Here is a 17827-nt window from a genome sequence, read left to right on the forward strand (position 1 = left end):
AATTTACATTCCCACCAACAGAATTACCATATGAGCCAGCAATTCTACTCCTGAGTATACATCCAAAAACCAAAAGCGCTAATTAAAAAAGATACATGCACCCCAGTGTTCATAGCAGCGTTATTTATAATAGCCAAGATATGGAGGCAACCTAAATGTCCATCAACAGATGAATGGATAAAGAAGATGTGGAATACTACTCAACCGTAAAAAAGAATGGGGTTTTCCATTTGCAGCAACATGAATGGACCTGGAGGGAATTATGCTAAGTGAAATAAGTCACGTAGAGAAATATCATATGATATCACTTGTGTGTAGAATCTAAATAACAGAGCAAACTAATGAATATAACAAAAAGAAGCAGATTGACAAGTGTAGAGAACAAACTAGCAGTTACCACAGAGGTAGGGGAATAAGAGATTCAAACTATTGTTTAGAAAATAAGCTGCAAGAATATATCGTACAACATGGGAAGCATAAGCCAATATTTTATAATAACCATGAATGGAGTATAACCTTTAAAAACTGTGAATCACTCTTTTGTAACTTATACAATATTGCACAACAAATATACTTTGATAATTGATCAATCAATCAAGAATTAGAATTCCTGGGGCTTCTTGAACAAAGCCCCTGCCATGTGCTCAGCACTTCCAGCCAGGTTTTCAGTGCTTAACTCTTTTCCTTTTTCAGTCATGTCACAGGGCTTGCAGGATCTCAGCTCCCCAACTAGGGCTTGAACCCAGGTGGCAGCAGTGAAAGTGCAGAGTCTCAAGCATTGGACCACCAGGGGATTCCCTTCAGTGCTCTACTCTTAAATATAGGTCAAAGACTGAGGACAAAAGAAAATTATAAATCATGATAGTAGAAGACTAAGTCCTGTTTAAAAGTCTAAAACTCATTCCCCTCTCCACTACATCCTGAGCAACCAGTGGGATGGATGGAGCCAGAGCTAAGGACCTGCCTGCCAGCCATCCCTTTATTTTTCCCTCAGACTTTACCTCTGCTACCCAGCCTTTCATTATTCACTGCTACCACCCTTTCTCTCTCTCTCTCTCTCTCTCTCTCTCTCTCTCTCTCTCTCACCCACACACAGACACACATACGCTAGCTTAATTTGAGGACATGCATCATGCTGCTTTTCTTGATAGCAAAAATTGTTAATTATGGCTCTGCCCAGGAAATAGGCAAAGATCCCAGGAGCTCAGGCCTTGACAGTAGGGAGCTGCACTTCTCTGTAGACAAAGAGTCAGACTAGACTTAGTGACAAATTCTAAATTGGTGCGAAACTTTCCGATTTCCTTGAAGCATAATGCTCCATTGATTGCAAGCTGAGTCATATATTGAATCTGCTTCTCACACTGTCAGTGGGAAGTGTAATTCCTGAATGACTCCCAGCAGACTTTTATAGATTTTTCAGTCTGTTAAGTTATAAAAGATATTCAAAATCATTTTTTCCTGAAGACCTTTAAATAAATCTTGATCTCAACAGCAAAGCCATTGAACATAATTACATTCAACACACTGGGAGTAATCTGCATAGAAGCAAGAGTTAGGTTAATGAGGATAGAAAAACAATCAAGTAAGTGTATAAAGGAAGAAAGAACAGAGGACTGAAAGAACAGAGGACTGAAGGAGTTCCACCTTGCAGTGTGCTCTGTTTAAGAGGTAGAAGAAAGAAAACCAGCTATTTAAGGAGACAGGACTAAGATGGAAATGAGAACTTGCTTAGGGTGCCAGGACAGAAATGCAAGAAAAAAAAATACTTCAACACCACTCATTATTAGAGAAAAAACTATAAAAATAAAAACTATACAAATAAAAAAAAACAAATAAAAAACTATACAAATAAAAAAAAAACTATACAAATAAAAACTACAATGAGGTATCACCTTACACCGGTCAGAATGGCCATCATCAAAAAATCTACAAACAAGAGATGCTGGCAAGGGTGTGGAGAAAAGGGAACCCTCTTGTACTGTTGGTGGGACTGTAAACTGATCTCCATACTGAACACTATGGAGAGTCCTTAAAAATCTAGGAATAAAGCTACCACATGACCCAACAATCCCACCACTGTGCATATTCCCTGAGAAAATCATAACTGAAAATGACACATGTATCCCAGGGTTCACTGCAGCACTCTTTACAATAGCTAAGACATGGAAGCAACCTAGATGCCCATTGATAGATAAAGAAATTGTGGTATATATATATATGAAGGAATATTACTCAGCCATGAAAAGAATGTATTTGAGTCAGTTCTAGTGAAGTGGATGAACCTAGAGCCTATTATACAGAGTGAAATAAGTCAGAAAGAGAAAAACAAATATAGCATATTAATGCACATACATGGAATCTAGGAAGATGGTACTGATTAACCTATTTTCAGGGCAGCAATGGAGAGACAGACATAGAGAAAGACTTGTGGACACAGTGGGGGAAGGAAAGGGTGGGACAAATTGAGAGAGGAGCATGGAAACATACATCACCATAGGTAAAATAGACAGCAAGTGGGAATTTGCTGTATAATTCAGGGAACTCAAACCCAGTGCTCTGTGACAACCTAGAGGAGTTGGATGGGGTAGGGGATGAGAGGGAGGTTCAAGAAGGAGAGGACATATGTTTACCTATGGCTGATTCATGTTGACATATGGCAGAAACCAACACTATATTGTAAAACAATTACCCTCTAATTAAAAATAAGTACTTTTTTTTAAAAAAAAGAAAAGAAAGTGCTAGGAAAGTAGTGCTTTCCTATCCTTGCTGCAGCACAACAGCCCTTAGTCAATCACTAACTAGAGTTGGTGTATAAATACCCCAGATTCCACACCCCTTAGGATAATTCTGAGCCCATATTCTGCACTGACTCCCAGAGTTCCTGTGCAGCATTAAGTTCTAATCACAGTGGTAACTGACTTGATAGGATACCATTTGTTGCCTCTGTTCCTTTTTCTTTCTCACTTTCCCTGCTGTTGCTTCCTGGCATTATCTACAAAAGACTACTATGAGAAAAGGCCTCTGATCAGATAATCTGAAGATTCCTGAGAGATCAAGATCTGTCAAATGGAAAAAGCAGAAGCAACACGAGGAATTAGAGACAGAAATGGTAAACTCTTGTCAGAAGTTTAGCTTTTTGAGGAAGGAAATAAACAGGGGATGGGGGTAGTGGCATTGATGGGGCAATGTTGCTCAATCACTCAGTCATGTCTGGATCTTTGCAACCCTATGGGCTGCAGCCCACCAGCTTCCTCTGTCCAAGAGCCTCTGTTCCTGCCTCAGTTCAGGCCATTAGCATCTCTTGCATGAACCATAATGGTCTCCTAAGTCATCTCACTGCTTTTAGTCTTGGGCCATTCAACACATTCTTCACACTCCTGCCAAACAGATTTCCTGCTGTTTAAAACATCTCCAGTCTTTGTCACATGCTTGAGTCCCTTGGACTGCAAGGGGATCCAACCAGTCCATTCTGAAGGAGATTAGTCCTGGGTGTTCATTGGAAGGACTGATGCTAAAGCTGAAACTCCAATACCTTGGCCACCTCATGAGAAGAGTTGACTCATTGGAAAAGACTCTGATGCTGGCAAGGATTGGGGGCAGGCGGAGAAGGGGACGACAGAGGATGAGATGGCTGAATGGCATCACTGACTCGATGAACATGAATTTGAGTGAACTCCAGGAGTTGGTGATGAACAAGGAGGCCTGGGCGTGCTGCGATTCATGGGGTCGCAAAGAGTCGGACACGACTGAGCGACTGAACTGAACTGCACTGAACTCTGCGTGTGTGTGTGTGTGTGTGTGTGTGGTGGGGGGTGGGGAGTGGTTTCTGAGAGAGAGAAAGACTCTAGAAGGATGTTCATGGGGAAAATTGTGTCAAGGACCCCAGCTTGCTGGGTCCTTTCCTGTCTCCTTTTCTGTAGATTCAAAACAAGATAATGACTCCTTCAAAGATAATGAATCTTTTTCTGGGGTCAGCCCCTGTGAACCAGGATAAAGACAGGAAAGACATCCCTTGGTATTTTTCGTCTATGGATGACAGCCACCAGTGGAGCACCCATAGTTAAGAAGCAGAACTGAAGGAGGGTCATGAAACAGAGACAGAAAGCTCAAGGTGCAGGAACCCTCCGAAGGTAAGAATCTTCAAAGCAAAGGCCAACTTGGCAAGACGCAAGAAGGGGATCTCTTTTTTCTTAGAAAATTCTTATTTCAAAAGTTGGTTATGGACTGAGGAGGGAGACATTCCCACATCCTAGGTCTCATACGGGCCAACAACAACGTCTCCCAAGACAATGGTCTTTGACCTGAGGCTTGTATACCTCTAGAGGCACATGAAGATTTTATTTCTTTTCTGCTAAATGACAGGTTTGCATCCTGTCCTACCTACTATTTTATGGTTATCTTTTTCCTTCTTACAAAAGAGAGTCACACCTGTCACTTTACTATGGTGTACCAAAAAAGGGTGTGAGTATATTGGGGTGGAGGAATTTGATAATTTTGTGTTGGTGCTGAGGTGAATCACTAGATTACAAGACTTTTTGTAAGCAAGGTGTTTCCTATTCTTTCTTCAACAAATTGAAGGAGGATCTAATCAAGTTATCAGCTGACAGCTCAAAGAAAATAAATTTTAGTATATAATTCTATTATTTTGTGGCATATAACTTAAAAGAGTTTGAAACCCTGAGTGACATTTATTTATAACAAAATGCTTTCCATCTCCATCATCTTATTCATATAAATAAGATTTCTCAGGGCTCACACATATATAAGCAAACAAAAAAGAAATATGGTTGCTACTGGATGCTATCTTGTTCCAGCAATAAATAATTTTCACCCATGTATTCATGAACTAATTTTTTAAATAGCCCTCCACTTCATTAATAAACTTACTCCAACTAATTTTAATCTTGATGTTTAGTATCACTTGTCAAAATTTGGGATATATTTATATTGTTTTAATCAAATAAGTACTTATATTAATTGTAATGATAACACAATACTTAAAAAGTATTTAAATAATTAGTCTAATGTAGGCTAATGATCATAGCAAACATTTTAAAATTCCATTTCAATTTATATACACAATTTTGTCATAAAGAAGTATGATAGTGTGATCAATAAAAGACTGACAAGCATAAAAATATAATTCTGTGAAGGAAATGAAATGGAAATATAAGTTCCAGGAGAAAAAAGATGCAATGAAATTTTGCAGTACAAAATTTTCTACTGAAAAAAAGGCTGTTCCTGTATGTTTTAAATGGATATTGGTTGGAGGACGGTACTGCATTGCTTTAGTATTTAAATTCTACTGGATTCATTTAAAAGAGTGATATAACAGTTTATTTGAAAATGCCAATATTTATAAAGCACCAGAAAGTATATCCTTTGCCATGATTAAACTTATGATAAACATTTTAAAGTTCAACTTAAAAATATGCAAAAAATGCACAGGATATATAGTTTTCAAATTATTTTAGGGAACATAAGAGCAAAAATGTTTGAAGCCCACTGAGTTGCTACTGTTTTAGTTTGTTTTAAGTTAACCATCACCATAAAAGGGCTCCCAGTCCTGATAATGCTCCTTATCACTGAGGATAAACTTCTTAGCATTGAGCCAGGCTCATAAAGTTCTATCTGCCTACTTCAGATTCCATCAACTTCCTATTTGGCCAACCCCCTCCTTTTGCCTCATTTTCCACTTGGCCCCCCTCTCACATGGGATCCTTACAACTCCTCCCCAAACCACCACATCATTCTGTACCTCAGGCCTTTGCTCAAACTTCCCACTGCCTGGGATGCTCCTCAACTCTCCCCTCAGTTCCCCTTCTCCATCCAACAGGGAATTTCTCCCTCAAACTGTCATTCATAACTGGTCCTTCATTAGCATGTCCGACCATCCCAGTCTTCCCAGGAATGAAAGATTTCCTCAGAATGAGGGACTTTCAGCAATAAAACCAGAACAGTCCCAGGTCAACCAGGATAGCTGGTCACTCCATTATTCTGTATTCAAGGAATTCACCATGTGGTTTGGGAAAAGCAACCCCAACTTAAGGGTTTTAGGGTCATTCTTCCTACTGACCACGTCTCAACTGTGGGAGATAATCACTCTTCTGTGTTCTTAGAGCCCTTCTTAGGATAATACAATTCAAATGCTGCAACCCTTTAAGCTACCTTATTCCCAATTATGAACTCACACTTCAAAAAGCAGTTCCTTTGTGATCTTAAAAGAAACACTCTTCTAATTAAACTCATTAAGCTTGCATATTCAACTCCTGCCAGTGCATGCCTTAGATCACTTCGAAATAATTGATCTGCAAAGATTGAGGTTTGTAATCTCCTAAATATAATTTTGAGAAGAGCATTATAAATTTCCTATGACTGTATGAATGTGTGTGAGGGGAGCTGGAAGATGGAAAATTGAGTCTAAGTCATTGAAGTGTTTCCAGAATTTCTCAAGGTCAGAATGTGATTAGGAGTGAAGAAGCCATAGAGACGTGTTACCTGACTGAGCTTCAGTATCCAATCCAGTAAGCATGATAGCATCTACTTTATTGAATTATTGGAAGTATTGAAAGAGGCAGCATAGCAACTTGGTTAGAAACACAGATCCTGGAGTTAGGCTATTCTTGGCTTGAAATTTGTCTCTCTAGCTTACTAGCTATGTGACCTTGAGCAAGTCACTAGAACATCTCTGTATCTCAAGTTCATCATCTGTAAAATGGGGATAACAATAGAAGATGCCTCATAGGTTTCCCATAAGGATTAAATGAATTAATATGTGCAAAGTGCTTAGAGCAGTGCCTGGCACACAGTAAGTGATATAAAAGTGTTTACAAAGAAATGCATGGAAAGTGCCAGGAGCATTAACAGAAGCCTGGGATATATATATATATATATAAGCTGTTATTATTTTTATAGGCATTCTTTCTCAGCTAGAATCTCTAAACTTTCAGAGAATAACTGGATTCAACAGAAGTTCAACAAATTACTGAACCATGAAAATAGATTTTCTAACTCTCTATGAGAGTTCTTTGTTCAAATTATTTAGGGCTCACTGAGAAAAGACTTTGAGAGATAGATTCTTTTTTTGCATTGATAAGAAAATCTGACAATTGACAATAGAATTATTTTAAACAAACTGTTTTTTATTAGCAAGGGCATCCCTGAGGTTTTCATTCAAATGTTTCATTTCCATCATTGTTCTGCTTGCAGGGGAAGGGAGGCCAACATTAGCAGCATGGTTCAGAGTCCAGGTCAGCAGGCAGCCTTCCTCAGCAGGGCTCCCCTTGGTACACAGGACTGTGAAACCAATTTTGGGTTACCATGGTAACTAAGGGAGGTTCTGGAAATTTTTCCAAATGAAACATTCATTCAGGGCATCAACAGACATGGCCTGGGGGGAAGAGGGGGTGGGAAGAGGGACAAAAATGCACTGTCCCTGACCCCACCAAGTTCACAAGTCTATTGGATAGAGTATTTTAAAAAATCATTGTGTTAAAAAGATGCTTTTTAAAAACAGTTTAAAGCTTCTGAAATCAGGTGTGTCAACGGATGAGTTCATTTAACATATGGCTTCTCCTTATTAGTAATAGATATAGGCCCAGATATCTATCACCAAGTTAATATATTAAAAGATGTCTTACAATCTGTAACTTCTTGGAACTGAAGAAATTTGGTATATTGCTGTGCCCTGTGCTATGACTGAAGCCTGTACAAAGGACAGAAGGGACCAAGTGTTAGAGGGAGGGAGAAGCAGCAGAAATGTAGTTGAGCTCCCCAGGAAGCTTTCTGCAAAATTTTGCCTTGGGTCTGAATTATTTGGATACAGAAAAAGATACAGGACTGTACCAGCAGGATGCAAATCAAATTCCCCCTACCTTCTCTCTCTTTCAACATGCCGCACCAGGCTTACCTTATTACACAGAGATGACAGAAAGATGAAAGGAATAGAACTTGGGTGGCGAGGCTTGTGCCCACAGATGGCCATCTGTGAGCACTGATTCCGGGCTCTTGCAGCCCAGGCAGCAAGAAGCAGACCTGCTGAGGAGGCTCTGTTGCATCCGCTTTTAGCTACTCTCAGGGGCACTTCGGTCAAACTAATAAGAAACCCTACATATACTATAAAGGGCCAGCACTGCACTCTTCCTTGTGAACTGGAGGGAGAGTACTGTCCAAAAGCCAAGAACTGAAGCGACTGAGCATGCATTCCCATTGTGGTCTTCCCTGGTGGCTCAGTGGTAAAGAATCTGCCTACAGTGTAGGAGACCTGGGTTCAGTCCCTGGGTTGGGAAGATCCCTTGGAGGAGGGCATGACAACCCACTCCAGTATTCTGTCCTGGAGAATCCCCATGGACAGAGAAGCCTGGCAGGCTAGAGTCCATAGCAGGTTGCACAGAGTTGGGCATGACTAAAGCAACTAAGCAGCAGAAGCAGCAGCATCTCCATTGTAAGACAATAAAGGCATAGAGGTGACATAACCTGCTCTCAGCACCACATTCTACAAAGCACCGAGATGAGAACTCAGTCTGAATTTAAAGTCCAAGTTTTCTACCTTCTGCTGCCTCTCAGGCTTGCTGTGAGTTAGACAAGTGCACATGGGGGTCCTGGACCATACAGATAGCTCTTAACTTTGCCTTTCATGGTATATTCCCATCCTTAGAGAGTAGAGAGCATGGAGAAGAAATAAAGGTGGGCAAGGCTTCTATTGAACTTGAATGTCTAGCCACTGCTGCTGGTGTGGGATCAGGTGGGGTGAGGGTTCCTGACACTCAGGCCACCTCATGTGGCCAACTCCTCATAGATAAAAAAGAAACCTCTCCCTTTTGCATCCTTTCCAGCTCTTCATCCACAGGCCTTTCATTCATTTACCCAGAGGTCTTCAGGGACAGAGAACTAAAGAACAAATGCTCAAATCCAAAAACATGAAAGCCTATGACTGACAAAGAAAAAGACACTTCTGGAGACAGAATATAGACTGGGAAGTTGCCAGCTTGCGATCACTGGTCTATTTCTTATTTATTTATTTTTTCACTCTGCTGGGTCTTTGTTGCTTCATGAGCTTTTATGCAGTTGCAGTGAGCAGGCTACTGTCTAGCTGCAGTTCGCAGGTTTCTTGTTGAAGTGGTCTATTTCTTTGTTCCCTGCTCAAAGCCAGAGCCTCACTTGTAATACAAGAGACCCAGATTTGATTCCTGGGTCGGGAAGATACCCTGGTGAAAGAAATGGCAACCCACTCCAGTATTCTTGCTTGGAGAATTCCATGGACAGAGGAGCCTGGTGGGCCACAGTCCATGGGGTTGCAAAGAGTCAGCCATAACTGAGCACAGGAGAGCACCCCTTTCTGGTGCTCAGCCTCTAAGGAACTGTCACCTTGCATCCTGTCCTATCCTAATCCCTTGAAGGGTAGCCCAGGGGAGGCTTTGTTGATCTGGGTCTTTAAGGATGGGTATGAGTTTTCCAGGGAGGAGTTTGACAATGAAGAAAAATGTAGAAAGAAATAGCAAGAACAAGGTCCTCCCTGGTGGTTCAGTGATTAGGAATCTGCTTTGCAATGCAGGGTACATGGGTTCCATCCCTGGTCAGGGAACTAAGAGCCCACATGCTTCAGAGCAACTAAGCCCACACACCACAACTAGAGAGCCCTTGCCTCACAATGAAGAACTGCTGCTAAGTCGCTTCAGTCGTGTCCGACTCTGTGCGACCCATGGACTGCAGCCTACCAGGCTCCTCCGCCCATGGGATTTTCCAGGCAAGAGTACTGGAGTGGGGTGCCATTGCCTTCTCCCCAATGAAGAACAAGCACAGCCAAAATAATAATAATAGCAAGAGCAAAGACTGAGAGGTAGAACACTTATGAGGCTGCTTGAGGATTTGTGGGTGATTTTATGTGACTGGAGACTATGGGCTTTGGAGGAGGCTGGAGAGGGAGGCAGGGCTCAGTAGGATTCCAGCATCTACTGAAGTCACAGTTTTTACGCTGGAGTTGTGAGAAAAGTCCTCTGAGATTTTAAGCTAGAAAGTAGGATACTTTGATTTCTGTTTAGACTCTTCACCCTGACAGCTGCAAGGAGATGATCAGAGCCAGTAGGGAGCTGCCAGGAGGCCAGGCTACTTGAGCCAAAGCAGAAGCTCTCAGGAGGGAGTGCAGAGGTCCCAGGGATAATTAGCTTATAGGAAGGATGGTGTTCAGTGATGTTGGGAGGAAGGGGAGAGAAAACTATAGTATGGATAATGTTTGAGCTGGTTCAGGAAAACAGTCTAGAACATGACATTTGAATGTCTTTGTAGAATCTGTGTCATTTTGACTTGAATTTATCCTTGAACTGTCTCAAACTAATATGAGTAAATCTCTGTAGAACTGCTTTAAAAGCTCATTGTGTTCTAGTCCAGTTGTAACTAAGATTAACAGTTATAGTTTCCTCTGTAATTGTAGCAGAGGAAAACAAAAGCACAGAACCCACTTGTGAAGAAATGTGGAGGGAACACAGACAGTAATATGGCAGTGGTAGGTAGGCATGTAGCTGGTGTTAGCTCCATAACTCTCGGTAGCTCCCATGTTCTCTTGGTTCCTCTCTCTCTCTAACTCTCTCAAAGCTTCCAACCAGCACTGTCCATCTTCAGTCCTTCAGCCTTTAATTGACTGACTCCTCAGAAGCAGGCACCTCTGGTCTATTTAGTCAATGCCCTGAAAAGGCAAAATGACACTCAGTCAGACAGATCCCAGCACCTCCAGACTCAGGACAATTATTAGCGAGAGAAGGGGTGGGTAGGTAACAGGGAAAACCGCTCTTTGAATCAAGATTCCCTTGGGGAGATGAGCTGTGGGTGGCTCAGTGCTCAGAGGTTTTGTTCAGAATGAACCGCAAAGATTGGGAAGCATGAGAGTCAACTTTGAGCCGACTCACAAGGGACAGTGCCAAGGCACGGGAGACATGAAATTCAGCAAATAAAATAAGGCCGTGATCTTTACCTTCAGCGGTAGGAAATCCAACTGCCTACACGGACCATGCAAGAGTGAAGTGGGTGGGGGAGACTGGTACCCTGGAGCAGGTGTGTCTCATCCAGAAGGGGCAACTCCCACGCAGCTCCAGCCAAGACCCTGTGGCAATGTGGGCCCAAGAAAGGGAGAACTGCCAACTTCTCAAGAGGAGGCAGAAGTTCAGAGTTTTATGAGCCATCTCCCGGTCTGGGGATGTTGGCAATTAATTCAAAGTTTAAACACAGTGAGCAGGCCAAACAAAGCTCACTTGTGGGGTGGATTTGGCCCAGCAGCTACCAAGTTGCAATCTCTGCTTGGAAACTAGACATTAAGCTCTGAATTTCAACAATCCAGAGCTAGAACAGGAAAGATAGTGGAGATATCAGGAGGCAGGAAAGAGGCAAATGGTTCATCAGACCGGAGGAGTCATTAGTCCAGTCCCTAATGGCATAGATGGGGAAACTGAGGCTTGAGAAGACAAGTACTGAGGGACACAGAGTTTCAGGGAACCCGTGGCATTTGTGTCAAGAACAAGGAGCTCAGAGCAAGCTTGAGAAAAGCAGCTCTGAGCCGGTTTGACGCGTTTGCCCCTCTCCCTTTAGTCTCCTGTTTGCTTATGTATTCAGTCCCCTCGTTTGCAGCTGTGACTGATACGTATGTCCTTTTCTGCACTCTGGGTTCTCCCCACTGGACTCCTGAAGGCTGTCTTGGGCTTCATCTGGAGCCCAGCCCAGACCTCTCATCCTAAAGCTGGTGCTATATCTGAGTCTGCTGGCACTGTTCCCACCCCGGGCTGCTCTAGAGGCCTGAGCCCCACCTGTGCTGGTGTGACAGGGCAAAAATAGCCCTGAATCTCAGTCCGCCTGAGCCTTGTGTTCTGTCCACTCAGACACACTGCTTCCCGGGATTAATATCTCCTGCAGACTGGAAATGCAGGTTTGAATATTGGTTTTGAATGTGAACTATAAAGTGAGTTTGAGTACATTTCAGTTTTGGCTTTTCTCACCCTTTTTGCCCTCTCATAGTCAGGGCCAACTTATCTGTTAGGCACAGCAAGCACAGCATCCAGGATCTGTGACTTGAAAGGGACCACCAATTTTTTTTTTTTGAAAATCAGAATATGGATTTCCCTAGTGGTCCAGTGGTTAAGACATCATCTTCCAATGCAGGGGTTGTAGGTTCAATCCCTGGTTGGGAAGCTAAGATCCCATATGCCTCAGGGCCAAAAAACTGGAACAGTATTGCAACAAATTCAATAGACTTTAAAAATGGTCCACATTTAAAAAAATATTTTAAAAAATCAGAATAAAAATAAATGCAATGACTATATAAAAACGAATCCAGTACACTTAATGCCAGTGAACTGTACACTTACAATGGTAAATTTTCTGTGATGCATAATAACACGCTAAAAAAAGTGAATGAAGCCTGGACTGTATTCATCTTTATACCAACAATCATAAAATACAATTTTAAAAAAATTAATGGAAAAAAAGGCCTACAAATTCAAAATGCCAAGGCTCATGAAAGTCATAATTCAGCCCTACTAATAATGAATAGTTGGTTAATTCATATCAATGATAAGGTTTTTATTTATGGGCCAAATCATATGGACGGCCACTTGTCCATGGCTAATCATGTCCATGGCCTAATCATGAAGACTACACACCAAGATCTAGGCTCCCAGCACCTGTCATCTGGTGACAGCTACAAAGATTGTAGATGATTTGGATGAGAAGCTGAAGACAGTGGCTGTGAGAACCTTGTTAGTTCCAGTTTCCACAGTATAGGTTCCTCCTTCACACAGTAAATCCAGACACTTGGAGGTAATCAATTTTATTCCAAAGTGCATTTTTTATATTTTTAAAAAAATTAACAAGTCTTTCTCTTGGCCTACCAAAACAGCCTTTTGATGGCTCTCCCTGGCTGGACTTTTGCTCCTGTCCAACCCAATATGATCTTTGTAAACTTCTATTTCCCTGAAATAAGATTCTTCAGTGACTCCCAATATTTTCATTATTACAAAAATTCGATGGAGATCCCACTTTTACTCAAGCAAGTAAAACAAATGAACTCAAAACTGCTTGAGTTTGGCCTAGAATTGTACCAGCATGCTTGGTTTAATTAATCAATTTTGAGAAAACAAATGTATTTTTTTTCCAGTCCCATGCTGTGTTTTGCAAAGAGGTCTCTCACACAAGGGCCCTTGGGGCAAAGATCATGAATGGGTCCTGGGAAGTGCCAAGGCGTGGGGGCCCCTGGAAGTGCCCGGGAGGGTCAGGCCAACTGTTACTGTTACTCAGCTGTTACTGTTACTCAGCTGTTACTCCAGCCACAGAGAAATTACTGACTAGCTGACTCTGGGACTCCAGGAGAGGGGGAGGGGACGATGAGGAATCATCATATTAAAATTCAATGCAAAGTGAAAGCTTGTCTTGAGCAAGGGTGAATGACTCAGCAAGAAACCTGTTTCCAGGATTTAGCTGCTGCTCTCCACAATTTCTATATTAAACAAAAAGTACATACTTATTATCTACTTGAAATAATTCCATAACTCACCAGATGGCAAGTAAGCAACAAACACATTTCCTGGAATGTGTTTTAAGTCCTAAAGTGAAAGGGCTGCTTAGGGTCACAGATACTTGGTGTATCTGGTCTTTGTGAGAAAACTGGCCTTTGGCAGCATGAAAGAGGTTTTGGTTTTTTAAGCCCAGTTCTGCTTGTTCATCTTTATAGTATGTAGTTATCATCTCTCCCTCCCAATTTGGGGGGAAATCAATAAATACATACTCAGTTCAGTCTTTATTTTATTATTTTTAAATTTATCTTTATTTTTTAATTTTTATTGTTTGGCTGCCCTGGGTCTTAGTTGCAGCATACAGGATCTTTAGTTACAGCATGAGAACTCTTAGCTGTGGAATATTTGTTCTAGTTTTCTGACCAAGGGTAGAACCCCAGAGTTTTAGCCACTGAACCACTAGGGAAGTCCCTTCTTAATTTATTTAAGTAGTACTTATTAGATGCTTTCACTATGCTATTCTGGACCTAGGAGCCACAGTAGTGCACAATTCAAAGTTCTTAATGAAAGCTGTTTGCGAATTCAGGTTTATGTGGTATAGGTGGGCATGTGACCTTGGTTATTTCTTAGCATAATCTCTCCCCTTAACTACCAGTAACTGACTCAGAAATGTGCATGTGTCTTAGATGAGGTTCCCTAGATGAAAAAGCTATGATAAATAGCTATGAAAAAGCTATGAGGCAATGATTCAGAGGTGTGCTCTTAGGAGAAACATGTAAGGGGGTGAGGGAAGAAAGATAAAGAAGAGAAAGGAAACAAGCAGAGAGCTGGTGTAGAGGAATAGAGCTGGTGTAGAGGAATAGAGCTGGTGTAGAGGAATAGAGCAAATCAGAGTCCTGATGACATTGTCTCACAACCAGCTGTAGAAACAGGCAGGTAGCCTTGGACATAGGTGATGCTCAGCTGGGCAAAGTATAAAAGCTGAGTCCCGGGGGCACAATATTTAAAGAGGGAACGAAAGAAGAGACACTCATGGAGGATGCTAGGAGGTCAGAGAAACAAGAATCTAAACTGAAGAAGAGGTCTTGAGCCTGTGTCAGTAAGGCTTTGCATAAATTCCTTTAGGAAATTAGTGTAATGGAATATCTCTGGGTAGCACCTTCCCCCTTTTCTAGATCTCCTGCAACTGTGAAATGGATATGTTCACTGTTGCCTCTAAACCAACCCCCACCCCCGCCATCCAACCCATGGACCTGATCCCTTGCATAGTTCCTGATCACCGTGGAGTCCTGTCTCCTCTGGCCACAGTTTATTAGAACCTATGGAAATCAATCCAAAGGCAACCAAATTCTCTGATTAATCTAAGCTGAAAAGCCGAGTGATTGACTCTGATGGATATTTTAATAAAAAACCATAGAGAGTGAACCTAAATCAGCACAGGAACAAGTCAGCACCACAGCTAACAGGAAACAAAAATAAAGAAAGAAGAGTCACCTTGAGAAGAAAGAAGAAACTGGTCTCACAGAGAAACAGGTTAATAAAGCAAATGCAAAAGAAGCAGAAACCAAGAGCCATACCACTTTGCAAGAACTGCAGGGGTAGCTTTGTTACTGAGTTCAAGCTCACTCTGTTCACTGCACGACAGGCCAATGAATCCCAGAGACAAAGTTGAGGCAAGGAAGAGGACTTATTCCGAAAGCTGGCTGACCAAGAAGAAGGCAGACTAGTGTCTCAAAGTAAGCATCTTGTCAGGGTCTGGATGCGTTTCTTTTGTAGAGTCAGAGAAAGAGGAACTAGTCAAAAGGCAGGATAGAGAGGGAGAGCAGGATTTAGAAGGGAAATAAAGTGAAAGGGTCTTCAGTGTTGCATAACATCTCCAAGGGATTGACCAGCCTTTGGAAGTGGTGTGTTAATCTCTTCCTTTCCTTATAGCTTTTCACAGGTGGGCAGGGTCAGATTATCTCTCTATGAGCTGAACAAAGGCATTGTAGTTTACAGTCAGGCAGAGGGACAGGGTCCTCTGAGGCAGGCCATTATACATGATTGTAATAACAAAAGCAATGAAAAGCAAGTCAAAGAAACAGTTCCAACACGGAGTCAGGCTTAGCTTCTTCTCTGCAACAGCTTCTCATCCTGACTTTCTAGTTTGAGTCCCGTGCCGCCAGTGCAGCCTCATTTCCTGCCCTCAGGTGCTTAAGACATTGTTCATTGACCTCTTACAATAATATACCCCTTACATAAGCTAACTCAAATAACCTCCTGTTCTATGACCAGTCCTCTCTGAATTATGAGACAATATGCCTATTACATCTCTGTGGCCCATTAAACAGATGTGTATTATTTAGACATTATGGTAGATGGATTTATTGGCACCAATTCTTCACCTTTGCCTGAAAACACACCTTTTGCCATGTGACTTTATTGTTCCTTTCATTAGAGGCAGAATATATTTCTCCTTATTGTGTGTAAAGCTTTGTGATTCTCTTTGGCCAAGAGGCTATTATTGGACACGATGCATGGGAAAGCTTAAAATCCTTTCGTGCAATTCAGCTTGCCCTCTTGCATCTCGGCTGTCACCATGAGAACTGTCCTAAGGAACAACTGCCCTCGCAGCCTGAGCCTCAGAGTGAACACATATGGAGCATATCTGAGCCCTATTTTCAATGAAGAGGCAAACACAGGTGAACCCACAGCTTGAAGCAGAGCCAGCCAAACAAATCCAGTCTAGATCAGTCAACTCTCTGATACATAAGCAAAAACAAATGAGTTTGGGATCATTTGCTACACAGAATTATTGTGACTATAGCTCACTAACATGTCCACTAACAATTCCTGGAATATTCCAACCAAGTAATGCTATTACCATCTTTCTACACGTATTGAAATTTCCTTGGCCTTTCCCTCAGTTCATAGAGGACCTGTGTTGTGGGCTCAGCTTTGTGCATCAGGCCTCACAGTATCTCAGCTGTCATCAGGCTCCGCTGGAAACATGAACGTCCATTCTCTTCAGGGTCCATGCTGAAATCATCATTCTTCAAGTTCATGGCTCAAGTCTAGCAAGGCTGGTGCATCCTACCTATAACAGGTGCTGAGTTTTGGAGCCTAACGGCAAAGCAGTGCCAATTACCTTCTTTCTGCCACAACCAGACCATGAGATAGTTAAGTAAGAAGTCCCCCAGACACTGGTAGGTAATTCATTTACATAAATTCTTTTGTTTAATCTTCATAGTAAGTCTTGACATATTATTATAAAGTGGTATATTATCTCCACTTTTCTTTGAAGATTGAGAGAATTTTAGTGTTATGGCCAAGGTCACCAGCTGGTTAATACAAGAATGAAGCAGAACTCTAGTCTCCTAAATCTTAGTTGGTGTTTTTTCCTTTGTACACCAATGTGTCCTCCACCCTGATATGTCCCATTCCCTTCAGCACACATCAGCTTAACCCAGCTGGGAGGGGACTCAGTAGTCATAGAGTCCAATTCTCTTACTTCAGAGGAGAGATTAAGTGAGTTTAGGGTGGTAGAAAATTGGGGATTGGAATCCAAACTTCATGACTGAAATTGAGGGCATATTCAGGGCACCAGGCTGTCCTAGCCCTTGGAAGGGACTAAATTTCTTTTGCCAAGGGAAGAGTATTTATTTTTACAAGGTCGCACTGTTAAGAGAAACACAAAAAGAAACCCTGCCTGGTGATTGTTCAGTGTGTTCCAGTTTATGGAACATTTTCACATCTAAGATATCCTTTGAGCCTTCCACCAGCCCTGGAAGTCACCAAGTTCTGGGCCCGGTGTCATTTCTCCCTGGAGACTCAGAGTAATTGAGTGTTCCACTCAAAAAGAACTGGGACAGGAGGAGGGCTGGCTTCTGTGCTGACCTATCCGTTCTGCCTCCTGGTTACATGCAAGCTGAGAGAGGCCCTTCCTGGAGACGCCGCTGCACACTGCGAATGCAGGCTGGGCTGCATCACCCCTGGCCTCTGTTGGCTCTGTGTTTCTTGCATTTCAAGGAGCCAGCAGGCTGAGGGCCAGAAGAAGATCTCATTAAGGAATATGAAACATATGCTTCACCGCTCCTCTGTTGCTGTCAGACAAGCAGTCTGAAGAATTAAGCGTTGATGAATTTCTGGACGTGAACAAAGATAGTGCCAGAGTCGAGAAGGCAAGAGAAAACACTAACTTTTAAAAATGGCAAAATCCAAACTTAAAGAGACTGTAAGGTTTCAAGCAACTGACTAGTTGTCCAACCTTGGAGTGATTCCTCTCCCCTTCTCCATACTCAAAAGCTTGAAAATGTTATTTTCAAAACATATCCTCCAAGGATTAGCAACGCTTT

Source organism: Ovis aries, chromosome 1 (genome assembly GCF_016772045.2).
Source record: "Ovis aries strain OAR_USU_Benz2616 breed Rambouillet chromosome 1, ARS-UI_Ramb_v3.0, whole genome shotgun sequence".
NCBI lineage: Eukaryota > Metazoa > Chordata > Mammalia > Artiodactyla > Bovidae > Ovis > Ovis aries.